Raw genomic sequence first — 24,638 nt, 5'->3', positions numbered from 1 at the left:
ACCACAAGCAGGCAGAGACTAAGTCAATAACCGGCAAGGCACAGGCAGAAGCTGAAATCTTAAATAGGAGACCAGAAACCATGTCCAGAAAGTGATAGGAGAGACCAGCTGTCAATCACTGAGGCAAAGGCAGGTTAACTGTTACAAGACCAGAAGAAACTAGCAGCACAGACACGGGTGGGGCAGGGAAAACAATTAGCAGACCAGAAGGAATAAGACACAGTACAGACAGGGCAAAAACAAGGCAAACAAAACACAGAAGATTATGGCCAAAATCGCAGTCTCGGTCGCACCTTACGCACCGAGGACTGCGCCAAAGTTGCATTCATGACAGAATGCTACTAAGATGAGGAGAAGCTGTCAGGGACAGCCCTGTGGTTCTGGCACTATGAAAGTGATGACAGCTTCCCTTAATGCAGTACTCCTTCAAGGAGTGGTTCCAAGTGGTTACGGCCGAAATGTCCAAGACGTGTTGTAAAAGACTTAATAAGTCTGCCAATTGCTAAGGTATTTCTTATAGTATGTAAGATACCGTATGAGGCTTTCGAGCAGCATACTCCATCATCATCATGTACTCCCCATAGGAGTGACAAGCTAATGGGTAGATTGCCATTACCAATTACATGCATTACTGGAAAACAATGTTCAGAATTTAACATCTGACAAAGTAGCCAAGATGCTGCCATAGGAACCGAGAAAAAGTAGCGGCAAGTGCCAATAACAAGCTCCGTACACCCTCACAGCCCAAAGAATGTTTTACATTAAGGTAAGATACAGGGGCATAATTAGAAATGGCTGGGCCCTATAGCAAACTTTTGATTGCCCCCCCCTTCCCCCCGCCGACTCACCACAAACCCGTCAAGTGTAGTCATAACCTTTAACATTTAACTGCAGGAGCTCGTCAGGAGGCGTTAAAGGAACATTTGGAGCACCCTGAAGACCCGCTCAGCGCACGGGGGGCTATATACTACTGGGAAGCACAAAGCGGGGGTCTATATACTATTGGGGAAGCACAAAGCGGGGGGCTATGTACTACTAGTGAGCGCAAAGAGCGGGTCTATATACTAATGGGGGAGCGCACACGGGGCTATATACTATTGGGGAGTGCACAGGGGGGCTATATACTACATTGAGAGCGCACTGTGGTCTATATACTACTGGGGGAGCGCATAGGGGTCTATAATCTACTGGGGGAATGCACAGGGGGGCTATGTACTACTGGCAGAAGGCACAGGGGCTATATACTACTGGGGGAGCACACAGGGGGGCTATATTATACTGGGAGCGCACACAGGGGGCTATATACTACTAGGGAAAAGCAAAGGGGGTCTATATACTACTGGGGGAGTGCACAGGGGTCTATATACTACTGGGGGAGTGCACAGGGGTCTATATACTACTGGGGGAGCGCACAGGGGTCTATGTACTAGTGGGGGAGCAACAGGGGGGCTATATACTACTGGGAGCGTGCAACACGTTTACTAATGATGTTCAGCTCGGACCTTCACCTGACAATAGACAGATCCGGTAAGAGGATCTTCACTAAAAGTTGTTGAGTACAGTGGTGTCGTGGATTACTTGCTTGTAATCCAAATCCACTCTTAAACCAAAGCAAATTTTCCCATAAGAAATCATTAATTGCAGGCAATTGCTTCCACACCCCAAAAATAATGATTTTTTTTTATTCTGAATAACATGTAAAACTAATGGAACAAACATTTTGAACCAGATGAATATGTCACATAAGTTACTGTACAGTATAGCAATCAGCATGTGGAGTATAATGTATAGTAACTGCATAAACCTGAAAAACAGCAGCAGTTTGTAGATACAGAATGGAACTGCAGATCCCCATAATGCAGTAGCGTAGTACAACTGGCTAGAATAGAGAAGCAGGGCTGCTGTAAGAGGTCTGTCTGGTCACATGACAGCAATGGGGAAGGGGGTGTGCTCAGCATGGACCAATCAAGAAATGAGAATCACAGAGCTGTGCAGGAGGACAGTGACAGAAACTTCTCTATACAGCAGTGTGAATGGATTAGTGTAAGTGCAGCCACATTATAGCAGCAGTGAGTATAGCTGAGTGTGAGTGCAGGCACATTATAGCAGGAATGGAGAGGATGGGAAACACAACGGCTGACAGAGACTGCAGGGAGAATGAAGAAATAAGCAAGGTATATGTGGGCACATACATGCAGCACTCTCTGTCTGGGGAGAGAGAGAGGTTACAGCTATGAAGAAATTACCTCCACAGTCCTGTCCCCTGATGTAAGCCCTAGCCTGTAGTTGATCTGCTATGATTTGGAAGGTGACGGAGACTTCCTGGGTCAGAGTACAGTGCTAAAGACCCCGCTATGAAGACCATGCTCCTCCCCCACTCCCCCTCCCACCCAGTACAGGGAGCTCTTAAACCAAAGCAATGCTCTTAAACCATATTACAATTTTGAAAACCTGTGAGCTCTTCTTGCAAAACGCTCTCAATCCAAGTTACTCTTGAACCAAGGTACCACTGTATATATTTCTATTTTTGTGATTGTATTTTATTTCATTTTGCATACTATTTATTTTATTTTTTTAATCAAAGGCTAAAAACAGATTCGAAAGAAGAATATGTTCCGTCGTCTAATTTCGAGTAATAGAATATCTCAGGCGTCATTGAGGTTGTGTCTGTCTCTTGTGGTATTTTACCGCTGTGACTAAATGTGCAGTCTTAGTAAATAGGATTTAGGAAATTCCCATTCACACATTTCATTTTTTTACCACTGTGCTTCTGAATTAGTTTTCGAACATGCTGTGACTTTCGGAGATTGCAGCATTCTCTAGTAGCATCATTTTTCCTACTGAATTTAGTGGTGAAATCATAATTTAAAAATGCATGCACAAGCCCAGCATGTAACTATGACATCAGGAAGAGAGCTTGCCATAGTAACGGTCCTAGAAACATTTTACTAAAAAAATTCCTAAATGTTGATTTGTGTCATAGGCTGTGAATCACTACGCTGAATTATTTATATTCAATATCTGCGTTTTATACAATAGGATACATAACTCAGCTGTATCCACAGTATATGCATGCCCTTCAGCAGGCTGTGATGCTATAGACAAGGGCTGCTAAAATGTTTTCTATCTGGCCCTCACCAATTGTCCATGATGATGCTGGGGCTTCACACAACCCATATTACTCCCATCAGTGCTAACCAAATATCAACATGCAACGCACCTAATATTCCCTGGCGGCACCAAATGTCACAGTGCAGGACAGCATACCTCTCCAGCAATTCCAAGCAAACACTACTGTGCTAAACAACATCATACGTTCTCAAGCAGCATTAAACAATGCTACAGGACAGCACAAATACCTTCCCAGCAGCACTAAATAAATATATCACAAAAATCTCTATAGCCCAAAATCTCTGTCCACTCATACCCCACTTGAAACAGTACTGCCCCTGTTCCCAATCTTTCCCCACTGGCAGCAGTACTGTGCCTGTTCCCACTCCTCCCCCACTGTCAGCAGTGCTTTCCCTGTTGCGACTCCTCTCCCACTGGCAGCAATACTGCCCTTGTTCCCACTCCTCCCCCACTGGCAGCAGTACTGCCCCTGTTTCCACTCCTCCCCCACTGGCAGCAGTACTGCGCCTGTTCCCACTTCTACCCCACTTGCAGCAGTACTGCCCCTGTTCCCAATTTTCCCCCACTGGCAGCAGTACTGTGCCTGTTCCTACTCCTCCCCCACTGGCAGCAGTTTTGCACCTGTTTCCACTCATACCCCACTTGAAGCAGTACTGCCCCTGTTCCTAATCCTTCCCCACTGGGAGCTGTACTGCTCTTGTTCCCACTCCTACTCCTATGGTGGCAGTTCTGTGCCTGCTCCAACTCCTCCCCCACTGGCAGCAGTACTGTCCCTGGTCCCACTCCTCCCTCACTGGCAGCAGTACTGCCCCTGTTCCTAATCCTTCCCCACTGGGAGCTGTACTTCCCTTGTCCCCACTCCTCCTCCTCTGGCAGCAGTTCTGTGCCTGCTCCAACTCCTCCCCCACTGGCAGCAGTACTGTCCCTGTTCCCACTCCTCCCCAACTGGCAGCAGTGCTTTCCCTGTTGCTACTCCTACCCCACTGGCAGCAATACTGCCCTTATTCCCACTCCTCCCCCACTGGCAGCAGTACTGCCCCTGTCCCTACTCCTCCCCTACTGGCAGAAGTATTGTTCCTGTTCCCACTCCTCCCGACTGGCAGCAGTACTGTCCCTGTTCCCACTCCTCCCCCACTGGCAGAAGTATTGTCCCTGTTCCCACTCCTCCCCCACTGGCAGCAGTACTGTCTCTGTTCCCACTCCCCCCCCCCCCCACACACACACACTGACAGCAGTACTGCCCCTGTTCCCAATCTTCCCCCACTGGCAGCAGTACAGCCCTTGTTCCCACTTCCCACCTTCTGGCAGCAGTTTTGTGCCTGCTCCAACTCCTCCCCCACTGGCAGCAGTACTGTCCCTGTTTCCACTCCTCCCCAACTGTCAGCAGTGCTTTACCTGTTGCTACTCCTCCCCCACTGGCAGCAGTACTGCCCTTGTTCCCACTCCTACCCCACTTGCAGCAGTACTGCCCCTGTTCCCAATTTTCCCCACCTGGCAGCAGTACTGTGCCTGTTCCCACTTCTCCCCCACTGGCAGCAGTACTCCACCTGTTTCCACTCATACCCCACTTAAAGCAGTACTGCCCCTGTTCCTAATCTTCTCACACTGGGAGCAGTACTGCCCTTGTTCCCACTCCTGCTCTAGCAGCAGTTCTGTGCCTGCTCCAACTCCTCCCCCAGTGGCAGCAGTGCTTTCCCTTTTGCTAGTCCTCCCCCACTGGCAGCAGTACTGCCCTTGTTCCCATTCCTCCCCCACTGGCAGCAGTACTGTCCCTGTTCCCACTCCTCCCCCACTGGCAGCAGTACTGCCCCTGTTCCTAATCTTCCCCCACTGGCAGCAGTACAGTCCCTGTTCCCACTCCTCCCCCACTGGCAGCAGTACCTTCCCTGTTCCCACTCCTCCACCACTGACAGCAGTACTGCCCTTGTTCCCACTCCTCCCCCACTGGCAGCAGTACTGCCCTTGTTTCCACTCCTCCACCACTGGCAGCAATACTGTCCCTTTTCCCTCTCCTCCCCCACTGGCAGCAGTACTGCCCTTGTTCCCACTCCTCCACCACTGGCAGCAGTACTGTCCCTGTTCCCACTCCTCCACCACTGGCAGCAGTACTGTCCCTGTTCCCACACATCCACCACTGACAGCAGTACTGTCCCTGTTCCCACTCCTCCCCGACTGGCAGCAGTACTGTCCCTGTTCCCACTCCTCCCTCACTGGCAGAAGTATTGTCCCTGTTCCCACTCCTCCCCGACTGGCAGCAGTACTGTCCCTGTTCCCACTCCTCCCTCACTGGCAGAAGTATTGTCCCTGTTCCCACTCCTCCCCCACTGGCAGCAGTACTGTCTCGGTTCCCACTACCCCCCCCCCCCCCACTGACAGCAGTACTGTCTCTGTTCCCAATCTTTCCCCACTGACAGCAGTACTGCCCCTGTTCCCACATCTCTCCCACTGGCAATGGTATTGCCCCTGTTTCTACTTCTCCCCCATTGGCAGCAGTGCTATTCCTATTTCTATCCCTTCCCCATTGGTAGCAGCATTGTCTCCTTCCTACCCCTTCTACACCAATACAAGCATTGACACCCTAAACATTTCCTGTAATGGCATCTGCATTCTCCTCCTTCTCACCTGGTCTCTCCCCTGATTGACAGCAGCAATATATCCAACCCTCTATCTCTGCTAAATGCTTTCTCCCATCCCCACTGGCAGTGACTCTTTCTCTATCCCAAACAGGAGGAAGGAGGAAGAAAAGACAGGAGAGCTCTCTTACTTCATCTGCAGTTACTCTATAGTCTTTCTTTGTTGCTCTCTGGGTGCGGGACCCTTAGACTTGTGGTCATGTGACCATGATGTCTTTGCAGGACCTATATCCCTTCTTACCAGGGGTATTACAGTGCTGTTTTCGAGCTGGCATTATTAATGCAATTTATGCTTTGGGGCTCCCGTTTTTTTGTTTTTTTTTTGCTATTGGCCGGCACTGGTAGGATCCCAGCCTCTCAACGGCCAGTCAGCCTGTACTGTTATAGAGGAAGTTAGAATCTGTAGATGCAAGCTGTAAAATTACATATATCCCTGATCTGATCTGTACTTAAATATTCCCCCTATGTTCTCATAGGAGGTGGATCACAATGATGCCCCCCCCCCTCATCAAAACGTGTTAACTTATTGGGGTCCTCAACTACTCAGGGCCCTCTACCTATTACTGATTAGACATCCCCCATTTTACGTTGTATGACAGTATACGGTTTGAAATGTATATGCAACTCTTATCTTTTTATCTATTTTACTGCTGTATTTTACGCTATAAAAGCCATTAACTCCCTGGCTTCTACCAGCTACGCTTTGCATTCACCTTTAACGTACTATCACTAATACCAGGCAAGGACATATTTACGTCTCATGCTCTCAAAGGCATCAATGCTGAATGCGTTTCCATATAGTCAATGCGCTCTACAATATTATAGAGAAATAGTAATTACAAAATAACATCTACACATATAATGTTACCTATCAATGTGCGTAATACTAGCTATAAAATGGCACAAATAGAACCCATAATACAGCGTCTGTGTAATATCATCCATAAGCATGTAAGTGCTGCTGAACTAACAGCTATAGTGCTCGACAAATACCTCCATATTTATGCCTAGAAAGTGTCAGAACCTGAAATTTATAAAGATTTCGGGGGAGATTTATCCAACATGGTGTAAAGTGAAACTGGCTCAGTTGCCCCTAGCAACCAATCAGATTCCACCTTTCATTTTCCAAAGAGTCTGTGAGGTATGAAAGGTGGAATCTGATTGGTTGCTAGGGGCAACTGAGCCAGTTTCACTTTACACCATGTTGGATAAATCTCCCCCTTCATGTTAAAAGTTTTGACTGGTCAGGGTCTGGGAATTCAACCCCACCAATTGTTATAGCCGGGAGAAGTGCTTGGGTAAGCACTAGAGATGAGCGAACCGGCCAAGTTCACTCACGGCTTCTGATTCCCGCTGTCTGCTCGCTCCATGGAGAGGGTGGATACAGCCTGAGGACCGCCTGGAAAACTGGGATACAGCCATAGCCATAGGCTGTATCCCAGTTTTCCAGGTGATCCTCAGGCGATCCTCAGGCTGTATCCACCCTCTCCACGGAGCGGGCAGACAGCGGGAATCAGAAGCCGTGAGTTCAGGTTCATACGAACCCGAACCTCGGCCGTTTCGCTCATCTCTAGTAAGCACTTTACTCTCCGTCTCCATAAACGTACAATGGAGACGTGTCTTGTGCAGTCAGATGGAAAAGACAGTGATTCGGGGAGTGAAGTGCTTAGCCGAGTGTTTCTCCCAGTTCTATCTAATCATTAATGCGGTTCTGAACACCCAGACCTCGATCAAAACTGTCAACATCTTTAGGATATATCAAAAGTTTTTAAAAATATTTTTTAAAGTGACAATTTTTTTTAAATTGTTTGCACAGGACAAAATGGGTTTCTCCATTGTACACAATGGAGTGAGCGGCCCATAGTGTGCACTGACAGGGTTTTCTGCGGCCGCTACATAGTGTGAACATAGCCTAATCCTGCACAGTCTTTCTAATATGTACTTATACAAATTTATGCAAATGACTTGCCATTCCATCCACCTTCTGAACATGTCCAGCCATCTTTTGCACCAAAAGACAACCGTCATTTTCCCATTGTGGGAACATAGCCTAAGGGCCCTTTTACACAGAAAGATTATCTGACAGATTATCTGCCAAAGATTTGAAGCCAAAGCCAGGAATGGAATTTAAAAGAGGAGAAGTCTCAGGCTTTCCTTTATGACCTGATCTCTGTTTATAGTCTGTTCCTGGTTTTGGCTTCAAATCTTTGGCAGATAATCTGTCAGATAATCTTTCTGTGTAAAAGGGCCCTAAAGCAGTGGCATAAAGAAAAAACTTAAAGCGAATGTACCACTAGATACATCTCTATGGGCTTTTTAAATGAAGAGCCCGGCAATGGGAGGCTATTGGCGCAGTCCTCTTTTTGAACCGCTCCCTGATTCCCGTCTATGGCACCGGTCTATTCCCAAGCACCGGCCAGGCATGAAGAACTGAGGACGGGCCCGTCGGCCTCCAGTGTATCCAGTTCTTCATGCCTTGCCGGTGTTTGGGAATAGACCGGTGCCGCCGGTGCATCAGTTTAAAAAAAAGGACCGCACCACCGGAATCCCTGCTCCAGCACCAGTCTGTTAGGCTATATTCACACTTCAGTTGTTCTGTCGGCATTTGCGGACAGAACATAGAACCTATGGTATTCAATGGCCCCGTTCACACGATCCGTGCCTCAAAAAAAAGGACATACTGTAATGCGGACCGCATTTTGCTGCACGGATCGCTACGCTAATGAGCGTCATTGTAGTGCTCCGTGAAGCACGGAGCACTACAGATGCACATTCCTGGTGCAGGTCGCGGCCGCGGGTCTGTGATCACGGGCTGCACTACGGATGTGTGAATGTAGCCTTAATGTAAAAAGCCCAAAGCGATGTAACTTGTGGTACATTCGCTTTAATCAAATTAGACTCTAGACTGGTACCCATAGTCCTAATCTCACAAAAAAGGAAGTTGGATGCATGTTAGGATATATAGTAAATGGTCAATGTCATGTCAACAAACTTTGCAGAAATCAATAGCACAAACAAATGTAAAAAAAAAAAAAAAATACTACTACTAGATATATAATATATATCTTAACAGAGAAAAATTCTTTATTCAAAGAAACATAGAAGATTGTCAGCAGAAAAAGCCACCTGGTCCTTCTTATTATCTTAGGATAGATATACGTAAATCCCAGGCAGTTTTACATTCTGTTATTGTAGAATTACTAACCACATCTGCTGGAAGTCTGTTCCAAGCATCCACTATTCTTTTAGTAAAGTCATACTTTCTCACGTTGCTTCTGATATTTACCCAACTAACCTCTTGTTCTTGAGTTGAGGTTTTTATTAAGAACATTCCACTCTTAGATTTATTTAATTTTCTAATACTTTTAAAAGTTTTGATCATTTCCCCCTTTCCCTTTTTTCCTCCAGACTATACGGCTCTTTCCTGATATGGTTTATGCCTGACACCCTCCACCATTTTTATAGCCTGTCTTTGGACCCATTTTATTTTACCAATATCTTTTTTTAGGTGAGGTCTCCAGACCTGGACACAGTATTTCAGCATTCCCTTCTTAGACTCCCATACAGCTAAACCTTCAACAGCTCAATTCCATCCTCTGTTTAACATATGAATTAGGATTTACTGAGGGATCAGTTACATGCTGCCCAAAGAAGTCTGTAGAAAGCTGAGAGTTAAGAAAGTCAGAAGTTGCAGAGAGACCACACAAGAGCTAACTGTAAGTATCTAACCCCCACACTTAATTTACAGCTTATACCTTTCATTAGTGTTCTAAAATGTCCTCCATGTTCCTGCTACTTCTATGGTATGTTAAGACATAGAAGAGCAGGATCCTTTCCTTTGTGTATGAGCAGTGTATGGGAGCTATCATAGAGGCCACTAGCTTAGAAAATTAAAGAAGGAGCCTGCAAAATAGAAATCTGATGAAAGAAGCCATATACAAGTGATATCATCCGCTGATATAGTGATACTCCTCATGTACTTTAAAAATTTACCTGGAACAGATACTTTTCAAAGAAGAGCATTGTAATGGTGACCCTGGTAGCATCATCCCCACATTACAATGGCTTCTGTAAATGCATTAGCCCTACTAAGTGCAAGCCCAACAGAGGAGGCTACTGGATAATTGGGGCCAATATAACTTATATAGAGATACATAAGTAGTAATAGATCCAGTCCTGGCTGCTCTATGTACCAACTTTTTGCTCTGGATAATAAAAAAAAGGTCCTAGATCCTGGAAGAAGTTTAACCTTCGAAATGCGTTGGAGTTTTCCCTGAATATCTTCGTTTTATTCCCCGATGTAAGCTTCAGAATATACTGTATGTCCCAATAAAGATATGTTTTTATACCTACCTGGAGCTGGAGGCTGAATCTCAAAATCCACTTTGGATGGTTCATTGTATTCTATAGTTGGATGCGTTTTCCCTAAATTAATATTTTCTAGGGAAAAGGTTGGCCCATAAATCAGACATTTACATAGAACAAAGCATTGTGCATTCTGGTTTTCTATTACGAGTGCCCAAAACGCGCCTGGTTTGTAGGAATGAGGCCTAAGGCAGACGATTAATTCAAAGCATAGGCTTCACCTTAGATAAACCTGGCTCCTGTATTATGGGAAATGATTTACATGAAAATTCTAATGTATACCTATTACTCCATTCCTCCAGCTTGTAAACGGAGTGATTGCAAAAGAGAACGCGTGAAAGGTTACAGAGAGACAATCCCCATAGACTGCAGCAATCCTTACCCAAGATGCTTTATTCCTAAACAAGTATTCATCTGAAATTTCCATTTTTTTTCTTTGTTCCCAAAGGTCAGTGCTCTGACATCACGTTTTACATCTTATCTGAGCAAAACCTACAGCATTAATAATAATAATAATAATAATAATAATAATAATAATAATAATAAATCATCCTGATTTATTATAGGAATGGGAGCACTATAAGGACCGAAAACCTATAAAGGAAAATCTGCATCTGGTACCCCCTTATAATAATGTGCTGTTTATAATACTATTGTTCTCTTATGTGGCAGAGAGGCCTCTGGGTTCCTCAAGCAGCAGGACGTGTGGCGTTTCCACGTTGGTCTGGTGGATGGAACAGGAACATGGTAGATGTTTATTGCGGAAAGACATTGAGGAATATGGTTGGGGTAATAGTGGTTCCTCAGTTGGGTTATTGACAAGTCCTGAGAAGCAGTGTGACGTTAAAGGGATTTTTAAATTTAAAGGGGAACTACAAGCAGGTTAGACAAATCTAACCTGCTGATAGCTCCCTAGTGGGTGCGGGACGCTGAGGAGGAAGGTGTGTCTCTTACCTTTATCTTCATCGCTGTTCTCCTGCTGTTAGTTTTACTCGGTAAGCCATTATGAACACTGGGGGCGTGGCTACCACCCCTCCGAGCACTGATCCTCCTCCGGCCAACCCCTTTTATTCATGATCATTAGAGAAGGTGGGCCCAGACACATTACTGACATGGACACTTACTGACACACACATAACTGACACACACATTACTGACTGACACACACACATATACACTTACACACTTACAGCTCAGTCTTTTTCTTTTTCAGGCCGGGCTGATCTGCAGACAGTAATATTAAGGACCTGCGGGTCATGGGATCAGGTCCATCACCTCACTCCCCCTCTCTCTCTCTCTCTCTCTTTCTCTATGCAGGTCCTTCTCCTCTGTCTTCTCATGTTCAGCCCACTCACCCTGCTCTACAGTGAGCAAGCTGAACCTTACAATGCCAGGCGCCTCTCCCTCTCTGGGCCCTTGGAGGTGCTGTGTGCCCGGATAAGCCCTGTACTGACGCCGGCCCGGCTTCTAGGGGCTCAGAGTGGGAGAGGGGCCCGGTCCTCTAATGCTCAGCCCGCTCACTATAGTGCAGGGTGAGGGGCTGAACATCAGAAGACGCAGGAGCAGGACCTGCACAAAGAGAGAGAGAAAAGGGTGAAGGACCTGATCACATGACCCGAAGGTCCTCAACTTTACAGTGTGAAGAGCAGCCCGATAGAGAGGAGGAGGGAGAAGACTGAGCTGTAAGGGCTGTGTGTCAGTGTCTGAGTGTTTAAGTGTCAGACAGTCAATGATGTCAGTGTTAGTCAGTCCGTCAATGTCAGTCAGTGTCTGTATCAAAAATGTGTTTGTGTATCTTAGTGGTGTCTCAAGTGATTGTGCATAGTGTGTGGATGATGGGTGCATAGTGGATGGATGAGAGGCCCGCTGAGGCTCTGCCACCCGAGGGCCCACTGCTTTTAGAGCAGTCGTGTTCTGTAATCTACCTAGACAATGAGCTGTCAACAATTGGAGGGAAAGAACAGCATATCAGGAGAAGGAGACAAGTTTGCTAAACAAATGCATGTGCAGAAATACTTAATTTGACGAGTCTTATAACTGGGAATCCCCCTTTAGCGGTAAGCATAAGGGATCTTCCCTCGCATCTACAATGTGGTAGAGCAAGAGAGATCCCAAGCAATGATAAAATATGATCAGGCCTTTCATAACATGAACACAGTCTGGTATTAGACATAGTGCCTCAGTCTTCGGGCAGATTTCGGGTTAGCAGAGGTGACATTATGCCCCGCTGATCCAAGATCTGTATTTATGGGACCTCCTGCTACTCTTAATGACTGAGTCTGTGTACAGAATACAGCAATAGATTGAGGCCTCGGAAAGGCAATGTAAATGTCATTTTGTCTGTCTCTTCAATAAGGCGATGGCATTAGTCTGATGTCATACCAGTCGGTCCTATGAAGGTAATGTATCATGTAAAAATGTATTCTCCCTCTTTAATTAATGAGCTAACTAAAGTGTTAGCAAATGTTTTATTGGAAACCCATTCAGTCTTAACCTCCTCTCCATCACCTTGCTGGGCTCCTCCTCATGAGGACATAGCAGACGCTATAAGGAAATGGATTTTGGCATTTTACGCCACTGTCACAGATTGTAGGGAATTTAGGAATTATTACTGCAATCATTCTACATTCTACAATTTCACTGTAGATTGCAGCAAAAGATGAGCTAGGATTAAACTAAACGCTTCCAGCAAACACCCATACCCTATCATTGCATTCGGACTTATATCTTGACAACCCATGTATGAATAAAGCATCCGGTATCTGTGAAAATCTTTTTCTTCACAATCAACTGGTTTCAGAAAGTTGTATAGATTTGTAATTTACTTCTATTAATTTCAACTCTTTCAGTACTTATCAGCTGCTGTATGTTCTGCAGGAAGTGGTGTATTCTTTCCAGTTTGCCTTCCAGTGGTGCTCCATGCTGACACCTCTGTTCATGTCAGGAACTGTCCAGTGCAAAAGCAAATTCCTCTCCTGCTCTGGACAGTTCCTGACATGGACAGAGATGGCAGCAGAGAGCACTGTGTCAGACTGGAAAGAATACACCACTTCCTGCAGGACATACAATAGCGGATAAGTATAGGAAAACTTGAGATTTTTAAATGCAAGTAAATTACAAATCAATATAAATCTTCTGAAACCAGTTGATTAGAAAGAAAAAGATTTTCACCGGAGTAGCCCTTTAATAATACAGAGATGCAAGAAAAGTCCATGTTCCCATTAAATGGATACCATTACCTGGGTTCTGTTCAGAATAGGTGTTTAACCTTGTCAAGGTAGAAAACTGACTATTGAAGTACGAAGTATCGTAACAAAACATGGCCACTTTCTTCTAGAAACGGCATGATTCTTGTCTCCAGTTTAGGCGTGGTGTTGGCACCTGGATGCGTTTTAAAAAGGCACAATATTGGTGGCCTGTTTAAAGGGATACTCTAGCAAAGAAAAGAAAACTCTTTCTATTTAACTGGTGCCATAGATATGCAATTTACTTCTATAAAAAAAAAAAACTCAAGCCTTCCAGTGCTTATCAGCTGCTGTATGTCCTGCAGGAAGTGGTGAGTTCTTTCCAGTTTGGAGAGCAGGAGAGGTTTTCTATGGGGCTTTGCTTTTGCTCTGGACAGTTCCTGACATGGACAGAGGTGGCAGCAGAGAGCACTGTGTCAGAGTGGAAAGAATACACCTGCAGGACACACAGCAGCTGATAAGTACTGGAAGAGTTGAAATTAATAGAAATAAATTACAAATCTTTGGCACTTTCTGACACCAGTTGATTTCAAAGAAAAAAATAGCTGGAGCACCCCTTTAAAGTTCTGCTAAGAAACGCTCGGCCCTGGCTTCATGTGGATGTTACTTTGACATGCGTCATTTACCTAAATATTGTTGCAGAACAAGTGTAGCACTTTATGACAGCAGGATTCCCTAATGGCAGTGGAATTGCTCAGGAAAATAGTGTTCACTGCTACATTATACAGTTAACAGTGTTGAATACCAAACTTCATAGATCTCATCTGGCGAAAACTCTGCTGAATGTGCCTGAAAAACAAGTCCAATCTATGGAGCTCGCACTTTGCACCTTGTTTTTTTACCCCCTAAAAATGTTTGTACATTTTCAGACACTAGAGTTCTCACTTTGAATGAATTTGCTGTTCAATTCCTGTTGTTAAGCTCAGTCTGTCTCTATTAACATTCACTCCAAGACAGACTGCAGTAAGTGGGGGTGGGGCAAAGTTTAATACAGGTAGCTACTACCTGCTCATGCAGCCAGTGTCTCAGCTCCAAACAAAAAGATCTCTACAGCTGCAAGTAAGTCAGGTGCTGCTTCATTGTGGTCAGTAGTCCATAGCAGTCAGTGTATATGTATTCGACAGAATTTTCACTAGCTTAACCCTCTCCCGCCGCCACACTGTAAATTAATGTCACTGTAGCCTATGCCTGATGCTGCAGCGACGGTAATTTACTATCCAGGATGACGCAGGAGCTGCGCCTGTGTCATCCGCGGCGGGTCCCGGCTATCAGTGATAGCCGGGGACCCGCCGCAACACAGCGCTCCAGTACTGAGAGTTAACATTATAGATACTGCGGTCAGCAAGACCGCAGCATCTATAGGGCTTCTGACAGAGAATTCTCCCTCTACAGAGGGAGAATTCTCTGTCCGGTGTCCATCAGGGCTCTGCGAAGTGATCGCAGAGCCCCGATGGTAGCCATGAAAACCTCAGGCTTCCAGTTTCCTGGCTACAGAGGCCGGCGGGGGGAGAGAGAAAAGGCTGGGTGGGCGGGGCGTGGGCCCGTGAGCTCTGCCCCCTTCCCTCTCTTCCCTGCCGCTGTCACAAGATTGTAACAGCGGCAGGCGACAGAGGAGAGGGGGCAGACATAGGGACATCAGCTTATGGGATCATTATGATCCCATAAGCCGATGTCCTATAACGACCTGGGCATTGAGGAATCAATGACCCCCAGATCATGAAAGGGTTAAAAATAGCCCCTTGTGTTCTGTACAGAATGAATGTTGTCTTGTGTATCATTATGTTCAAAGATGATCCAGAAGACGAAAAAGTGCATTCAACAGAAACACTCAAAGCCAATTATAGCAAGTGAAAAACCAGTGTACACATATATACCTGTATGGGTTATAGTCATAGAAGACAGTATGGGAAGTGAGAGCAGGAAGTACACCTGAGAGCAGTGCTGGCACCAGAAAACACCAAACTGGAGGCAAAGACAAGCAATATAACAACATTATAGCGGAAATCTATGGCTCTAGGGCAACAAAAATAGTACTGTATAACATTCCATGGAATTTTTAGATTTTTGTTGAAATCTTAGGTTCACTTTAACAGGACTACAACATTATGGCTAATTAGTATTTTTATACCCAGGCCTATAAATAAAGCAAGGAATCATCTCCAGCTTCTGGAGTACAGAAGGTTTCTCTACCCTCACAGAAGGGTTATTATTATCGTCGGAGCTGCGAGCTTATAGAATTCTCCGCCTTAGGATGTTGTGTCGAATAATTCATTAAATTAATTTAACCTTTGATTAATTAAAGGGGACTGGATCTTTTTATTTTTTCCTAGAAAGATGCAACATTGCACATTATCTGTATTAGATTGCTCGACATCGGTAATTAATCCGTGGATTTATTCTTATTGCTTTATTACCTCCTTAGGGCTCAAACCATCTATCGTATTGCAGAGTAGACAGAACCTTTCTGTTCATACAAGATATAATTTTTCTGGAGCCTATTCTCCTCTAGAATATTTGCTTTTAGGGAAGAACATCTTAGTTACACGATACCCGACGGAAGCATCATCCGTTCTTTAAGGCTCCGCGAGGACTTACTTGTAGACATTTGCCAACTTTCCTTATGTTGTTTGTTTTTGCCTTTCTGTGGATCGATACGGCTGCGTGATGCCTAGCCAAATCCGCTAACCTTACAGTCTATGTAAACGAAGCCTTTTCAGTTCATGATTATGTGAAATCTTCAGTAATTAGTAGTATAAGTTATATACTAATGCCGTAATTTTAAGACGATGTAGTAAAAAAACGGAAAAATCCCAAAATACATTCACAACATAAACTGTTATATACACACACATTTATACAGCCGAAAGCATTAGCAGAAAACCTTCTCTAGCAGCCACGTCTTGACGGATGATGCTGCCCATTTTCTAAGACTTCGCATAGTGGAGGAAATATACATATTTTATTCATATAAGCTACAATCAAGGTGAAACGGTTGGATTCTGATTATGTGCCCTGTCTGCATTTGTCATTTTCTGCATAGCGAGAAGGCAAGGCATTATCTTAATGAGAGGTCATATAAATGGTATTTTCATAAATGACCTCTCCTGTAATCGTGACGCGTTTTTGACTATTTAATTGGAAAATTAAATCACAACGTCCACTTTTGCACTTTGGGATAATTTGTATCATGCTGCCAGCCCTCTACTTTCCATTGTGGTGACAAAGAACACCGTCTACTTAAGGCATAGCGCCATACATCCGCACATTTTAAATGGTCAAAGCGATGATAGAGAATGAACATTTAAATTGATAGACTTGTAGAGTAGAAGGATCTCAGATGTAACTTCAGATAAATTAGCTATGCTGTGTCTATATGCTGCTGAGGTCAAACGCAGCTACCGTGCCCTTTGTAGGGTCATGGAGGTTTTTCCTTATTACTGCGCATCTACTATAGCTAGAGATGAATGAACTTTTAAAAGTTTAGTTAGACAGGGTTCGCTGAACTTTGAAGAAAAGTTTGGTGCGTCTGAACCAAACCCTAAATGAAATGCACTAAAAAGATTGCAGACGCTTAGCTGTTTTAGTGTGGTTCAGCGAGTTCGCTCATCAGTAGAGATGATCGAACATCGGGATTTTGCAGGTTCGATCGAACTCGAACCTTCTCGAACCTTCAGAATTTGATTCCCGATGCCTTCCCGTTCCTTGGGGAAGGTGGAGACTGCCTGAGTACCGCCTGGAAAACAGGGATACGGTGGTACTCGGGCAGTCTGCGCCTTCCCCACGGAACGGGAAGGCATCGGGAATCAAATACTGAAGGTTCGAGAAGGTTCGAGTTCAAACCTGCAAAATCCCGATGTTCGAGCATCTCTACACATCAGTAGTTACCTGTCCACACTGCCCCAGTGTCCCCAGCTGATTGCAACCACCTCCACTTCCTGAGACAAGAGTGGAAGGCCGCTCCGCCAATCTCTGGCCACGGCCCTCTCCCATCTCAGTCAGTCAGTGATTGGCTGAGCAGGCTGTCAATCTTGTCTTGGGAGTGGCAGCCCGCTCAGCTAATCACTGGCAATGACACTGTCCCATCTCAGTTAGTTAGTGATTGGCTGAGTGGGCTGTCACTCATTTAGGGAGTGACAGACTGCTGAGCAAGTCACTGACTGCTGCACTGTCCCGTCTCAGTCAGTGATTGGCTGAGCAGGCTGGAGACAGCTGCAATCAGCGGGGGGGGGGGGGGGGGGGGGGGGGGGACACTGGGCCTGCAGGAGAACAAGAGAGAGTGTGGGTAGGTAACCATAGACTAAAACTTTCTGAAATGAACCCAACCTTTTGCAAAGTCGTTGTCAGTCTTGGTTCGTGAAGTTTGGTTCACTAATCTCTAACTATAACCTTACGCAAAAAGGTAAGCAAATGACAGGGAGGGAGCAGGGCAAGACAGTCCAAGAATGCACCAGAATTATAGTGGTTTAGGTTGTTTGAAAGTCTGGCATAGCTTTAGAATTAGCAGGGAGAAGCACTGCGCCATCTTGGATATAGACCGGCTTTTAGAAAAACTTGTAACTAAGGAACGGCAGCAGCTAGAAAGACAGTAGACAGCTTAAAATAGTCAGAGAGACTTGGGGAGCAAGGTTTGGGAGCATTTTTTTTTTTTTAGCTCTTAGGTGGATAAAGCCTTTAAGTGCTTCTCTTTCTGCTCACTTTGTGTGTGACACATGGTCCCTTAGACTTATATTAGGAATCTGTCACGTGTACAGAGAACAAAATTAGTGCACACCTAGACCCAGAGCAATCAAAAAGTTTCTACAACATGTCAAAAGTTTTTATTTGAAGAAACAGTGCCCCTTTAAAATTTTAAGCTTTTCTAAATGTAACACTTGGCTACAGCTATTACACCATAGAAGTCCAAAGCCGGTGAGGGCAACATCAGGGTGTGTTCACATAGCCAATAACTGCATGGTGTCACTTTAGGGAAGGCCCCTTGCGCTGATCATGACCCCATGAAATCAACAGTGCATTAATGCTCATGGGTGAGGTTTTGATCATATAGATGATATCTGAAGGCCACAACCACTGTCTTTAGTCAGTCTAGTTCATGACTCTTGTGTTCTTGTCTTCCTCTGGATCAACAGTGGGAAATCAAAGTTCTAAGGTTCCCCATAGCCCTCTCTTCTTCTACATCTTATCCCCGTCCTTGGTTGAGTATGTTTTCTTTTTAACCGTTCTATGTAAGACTATGTATACCATAAGATATTTTAGATCTGTGCGCTTTTTGATAGCAGCAAACATCTCAAGGTATAAATTATTGAAATTATTTTTCCATCGCTCATATTTCAGTGATTAAAAAGCTGCATGTCTTAATAAACCACAGCTGTCTTGTAATCTACTCAGTGTATCCGCATGATCCTATAACTCAAGTACATGATATTTATTGATACAGCGTAAAGCTATTTGTTTGACAAATGTATTTTATAAGCAACGTTGCTTTCGCAGCCTTTGATAGACGGTGAAACAATGCCGTTCTTTTTTCTATCTCATCCTGAAGAGTCTATATCAGTACATTTCTGTTAATTATTGGAAGGGCTGGAGGCTCCTTTACTGAGATTGCAACCTTAACTGCATGCGTATTGGAACCACAACAGGTGCCGTAATGTTCCGAGCCTCTCGAGAGCTAGACAAGTCAAGATGAATAGCTGTCAATGAGAACATTGAAAGTGGTTTCTAATTTTACTTCTAAAGCAGATGCCTAATGAGATGCCAATTTCAATGCAAACTCCAAACACAACCTTCTCGCAAAGTAGTTCCAACCCTTGTTGGGTTCAAAGAAATGGTAGTGCCCCCTCAGGGTACAAACTCAATTTTAAAATGCTAAACTTTCTCACAACTGAAGCTCTGATGATGCGGAAGAGAATTTACATTTGCAAGGTAAAGCCATTTTTATGGATGTTGTAATGTATTAAAGGAGTATTCCCATCTTAAGACGTTATCCTATATCCCCCACTGTTGAGGCCCCCATGAATCTGGACAATGGGTCCCCCAGAAACGAGCATTCATGCTGCCACTCTATTCATTCTCTCTATAATACAGTACATTGTTCGACAGTTTTGGGCAACTTCTTTAGAGAAAAAACAGCTTATATACTAGTGTAATGAGCTGGGCCCTGAACACGGCTCCCGGCTCTGCCTGTCAGATTTCATCCTTGGTAACTGACCTGGCCAGTTGCTAGGGGCACGTCCGCTGCGTCCTAAACTACCACGCCGCGGCTGGGGCTGCACTGCTTCCGGGGCGGGTGTTCAGCTACTTAGAATTGTGATTATGCTGACTGGCAGATGTAGCTGCCAGTCAGCTTTAGTTTTAGGCAGGAGGTTGAAGTACCAGACCCCTATCCCATATAAGCTTTTTCAGTTCCCTCCCTCCTTGGCTGCAATAGAGCCTCATACCTGAGCTAACTCTTGATTTTACATTCCTTACTCACTGTTATTCTGGTTCCCCGTTACTTCTGGCTTTTGACTTCTAACTACTCCTTTGGATTTCGGTTTTGTGCTTTGCAGACCACTAGTTACCAGACCTCTGACCACGAGTATTTGTATTTTTGTGTCTGTTTGTCTTGTCCTTGTTCAGTGTCACATCTGCATAGGATAGGGGCTGTCGACCAGTTGTCCGCTGCTGCCTAGGGCAGTCGAGGCAATTAGGTAGGGACAGTGTCGTAATACTCGCAACTGAGTATTTCCCTACTTGTTTCCTCACACTAATAACTGAGTAGGACTTTAGGGGCTACATATCAGGATGGTTTGGTGATCTCTCCACTCAGAAGTGCCAATTAGCAACAGGTTTCTTCCCCAGGAGGTCTATTTGGCTATTCCTGTGTTTTGAGACTTATGACTGAGGCTCCACGGACCCTTTTTTATTTTGCATATTCAAATTTTTTAGGGGGTAATGTATCAATGGAGACTCTTGAATGAGTACTCCATTGAGTTTTTTTTGCCGATCTCCTTGAGCTCAGTGATTTTTGTGTCACACTGGTAGTGTCTAGAGAATTTTTGAACAAATTCTTAGGAAGCTCATAAGAATATTCAGTTATTACAAAGTCACTACAAGCTTCAGATATAGTCTTGTATAGCATGTCCCAGACTCTGTGGAACAACATCCCGGTGAAAATTTGGGGCAAGTCGACCACCAGGACCGTTCAGAAGCTGTATTTTAGGCTTTTGCGTGAACTTAGGGACAAAGTATTATGTTCTTCTTTGCTATACTTTATTCTTAGAGACAGAGAACACAGCACCGAGGAACACCGAGAACTCCAGTTCTAGAAGCAATGAATACATTTGCTCATCAGCATCCATTTATTTTTTATATTCACAGAAATATCAGTTTACGCACCATAAGCAGGAATAGCCATAAATAGTCAACAGGCGTTCTGTATGCTTACAGGAAAGGTTTTTCAAGGCACAATAATGTTGAATGGTGATTGCTTTTCCCCATTGTTATTATGTAAATTGCCGTCTCTAAAGCTTTTGCACACATCCAGCACATGATATGTCTGGTTTATATCAAAGTCAACTGGACGTCTTAAAGAATCTTTAACCAGTTTCAACAGTTATTCAAGTGGCTTTTTCAGTTTATCTGTCCTACTGCTGGAACCGGGCCCTGGTTTAAAAAAAGGACCGCGGCGCCGGCTACCCCACGCCAGCAGTGTTCTATCCATGTGCAAAACTTCAAGTGAATGTACTAATGGTACATTCGCTTTAAGGTGCTGATACACCTCAAACTAACATCAGCTAAATATAGGCTTTTCTGAAGTGCTGAGGGCTGTAACGCCTCAAAGCGTACCCTCAAGCAGGGATAGTGTTGGGGGAAAAAGTCATTCCAGATTGCAGCACACTGGGAACATCTCAGTGACACTTTTCACAGGAAAATAAAAGCATTTTTTTCTACGTTCTGGAAGCACAGACAGATATATGAAAGGTACCATGTGTATTCTTAACCTCACAGTTATCTAACAGTGTCAGCAGTTTGAACAGTGAATTACAGCTGACAGAGTCCCTTTAAGCTGGTAGATTTGTTCTTGATCCCATCAGTTTGCTGATACTTGTCGGGACACTAGCCAGTAAAGTGAGCTACTTATGAAGATATTGGATACAATGGCAATTTTTTCGCATCATTGCAACTATTGTTCAGGTCTGATAATTGTTCTGACTGATGAAATAAATTTCCATTAGTTCGAGTTGATTGTTTAAGTACCATAGAAATAATGATTCTAGGTCGGATCATCATTCACTATCATTATGTCTGTGCTGTACCTCTTCAGACATTTAACATTTGCCTTTATATGGTTCACTTCTTAGCGGTGATTGGATTCAGGAGACTGAATTTCCTACAACTTCAAGGCCATAAACTTTCTAGGTGGTCGGCAACTACTACATGTCCTCCCTGGGTGACTACTATATGGACACAGATCATTCTATGGCTCTGTATCTAAGCGTCCATTCACAAAAGGGCTTAAGGACTATCCCATTCAGAAAAGAACCATGAGAAAAGTAAAAAAAAATATATATTTTTTTTAATATTTAAATAGTTTTCTAGGGTAAAAAAAAAAAAATTAACGATAGCTTGAACAGACTATAAAAAAATCCCAGAATACTCCCTTAAAGGGATTAATAGACAATTCATTACCTATTGTTTTTAGTTTTCGGTTCATAATTTTATAAGCTGCAGCATCTTATCGCTCCCATGTTTTTCTCATTTTATATCCATTCGGTCTATTTTCTTTTCATGGCTATGAAAGCAGCCTTCTTGCCGTAGAAGCTGATCTGAGCCGTGAACAGGAGCTCATAGACTTGTTTTACAGCACCAACATAGATATAAGAAACCTCAGTCAGGAAGCAACTTATTGTTCATCACCTGGGACTGACGGAAAATAAGACAGGCTGGAGATGTAATGCCTAAATAGGCTCTGAGTTACAGATCTAGTGGGAATGTGAAGGCGTCAGAAGATACTGCAGAGAAATAGAGCACTCCCAAAAGAACCTGGGTATGCTGCAGCGGGGGCAGACATGGCTCCTCTTATGCCTCATCCATGTACACTCTGATGTTTCCTCCCCCCAACATATACATCTATTGTTTGCCCCAAACTGCCCATTACCTACTCCCCTTTTTTCCCCACTTAAATCTATGGGGTCCCATCTTTACATGTATACTCTAAGAAGGATATATGTTCTTTTTATTGCATTTTTTGATGCATTGAACTTTTATCATCCAGATGTTCTTACCTAACTAACCCCCATATTGTACCCAAGTCTGACGATATTTCCGGCTATCAGTTGATCGGGTCAAAAAAAAAAAATCTCTCCGACACATGTAAGCAAAGGGCCACACAAATGATCCAATGATTGTTTGTGTGACCTTCTTCACCCAACACTCGAGCCATGTGATAGACTCTATAATTGACGTTGACACGCTTTTACATAAAGCATCAGGCCATCAACTAGGGCTATAAAAAGCTAAAAATGGACAATTATAAAGTGTGTTTTTTTTTTTCAATTGCTTATATATAAATAAATAAAATTTAAAAATAACATCACCGACACAATTGCTTATTTTCTGATAATATTTCTCTATTGTCGGGGAAGAAGATGAATTTTACACTCCATACAGCCTGCGTACTGATAGAAAGACTTGGCTGGAGATAATGTGAGGCAAACAAAACCAAACTTATTTTTTCCCCAATGTTTTTGAAACCCATCCATCTGATTTGGAACTGCTTTGCCTACTACAATGTGTATTAGTAACACAGCCTGCGAGACCGCAATCAGTCTACAACATATTATTCCAGGAGTGCCAAGATTTCTATTTCTTTAGTAGATTTTCTTTATAGTGTGAAAACTGGCATGAGAAACTTCATAAATCTTGGCGTTTTTCCACATTCATTTACAGCAATTTTTTTTAATGTAATTGTATTCCTATAATTATAATCTGATGGGCATCCCGCTGTCATGGTGTCACACGCACTATGTAAAACATCTCGAGACTCCACCAAACCCATGTGCTAGTCACAGGTTAAAAGGGAAAACCCCCGGAGGTGTTTTATGGTTGAATATTTTATATAAACATTTGCGAGCACTCATATATAGATGGCTTATTAAAGTTTAATGGCCTTTTAACAGGGAAATAAACTAAAGTAAAGAATCATTATAAATTCATAACGTATTTATAATATGCATGTCATTGTTATCTTTACCTACTCCTGCAGTGCCGGATATAAATAATAAATGACACTTACCAACGCTATAGAGGACATAAAAATACAAGAGACCCATGATAAACTCACGACTTATGGACGGATCTTTCCGTTACCGGAGGAAAAACCCATACATTTCATATATTACAAATGGATTGTGCGAGCAGGAAAATTTAGTGGGTATTTTATAATATCAGCCTGTACTTGGGCAACTGAAAATATAATAAATGTTATAATTCCCAGTAGAGAGAGTGATGGATGGCAAGAGGTCCCCCCCCCTAGCTGTAGTTAGAGGGGGCTGAAATTATAGACTTGAAGGCAGGGGATACGGACCTGACATACTGAGAAGGATCACATATCCGTAATTCATTCGGCGAATGGGCTGTCTGTGAAAGCTTCCACCCACCTTCTGTCCAACAGGTTCCTGATAAATGGGAGCCGCCTTGGAGTTTGCTCTGTCTTATTTATGATGTATTCTGTTTTGCATTCATTTTTTACTTAAGGAAAGGCTGTGATCAACTTATTTTTTTTTTATTATAGGAAACGCCTGTTATAAAACATTATATTATGTTCATTATAGCGGTAAAACAAACATGTTTTATATTGGATTTATTGATTTACTGTCCTTCTTCCCCATTGCGTTGCTGTTTGCGGAAAGCTGTTATAGAGCCTTTTTTATTTGAAGTTGAGATTGCTTTTCTGGTGACAATAGGTTTGTCAGAATTAATGAAGCCCCTCAGAAGCTTGGATGTTGTTCCTTTATAAGTTGTCACTCTCATATACATTGACACACCTAGGTTAGGGGATCATTATTCATCTGTATGTACATACCTGTATTGACCTGACCATACATGGTAAAGGGGCCCATACACGTAAAACGCATTTAATGTATGGTCCTGTACCTGTATTGACCTGTACGTACTTGCCCACACATGGTTAAGGGGCCCATAGAGTGAGGCAGTTGAAATCCAACATGCATGGTCCCACTCTTCCCTGATATCATCTGTCTAAGCAGTAGCAGATGTACCATGG

The 24,638-nt window shown here is 43.7% G+C and overlaps 1 protein-coding gene across 2 annotated transcripts in view; it reads right to left on the bottom strand.

Annotated features, from left to right (window-relative positions):
* The window catches only part of CDH22 (cadherin 22), a 258,228-nt gene that overhangs the window by 175,814 nt on the left and 57,776 nt on the right, over positions 1-24,638 (bottom strand). Inside the window, exon 1 of one of the 2 annotated variants that reach the window (XM_069953918.1) lies at positions 6,759-6,843. The exons of the other annotated variant lie outside the window; for it this stretch is intronic. The gene's annotated coding sequence lies outside the window, so the exon portion shown is untranslated. Of the gene's footprint in view, positions 1-6,758; positions 6,844-24,638 lie in introns of those variants that run through there. 2 annotated transcript variants of the gene reach the window in all.

Source organism: Dendropsophus ebraccatus, chromosome 14 (genome assembly GCF_027789765.1).
Source record: "Dendropsophus ebraccatus isolate aDenEbr1 chromosome 14, aDenEbr1.pat, whole genome shotgun sequence".
In the NCBI taxonomy this organism is placed as follows: domain Eukaryota; kingdom Metazoa; phylum Chordata; class Amphibia; order Anura; family Hylidae; genus Dendropsophus; species Dendropsophus ebraccatus.
Note: the sequence above shows the minus strand (reverse complement) of the source record. Positions and strands in the feature narration are given on the sequence as shown.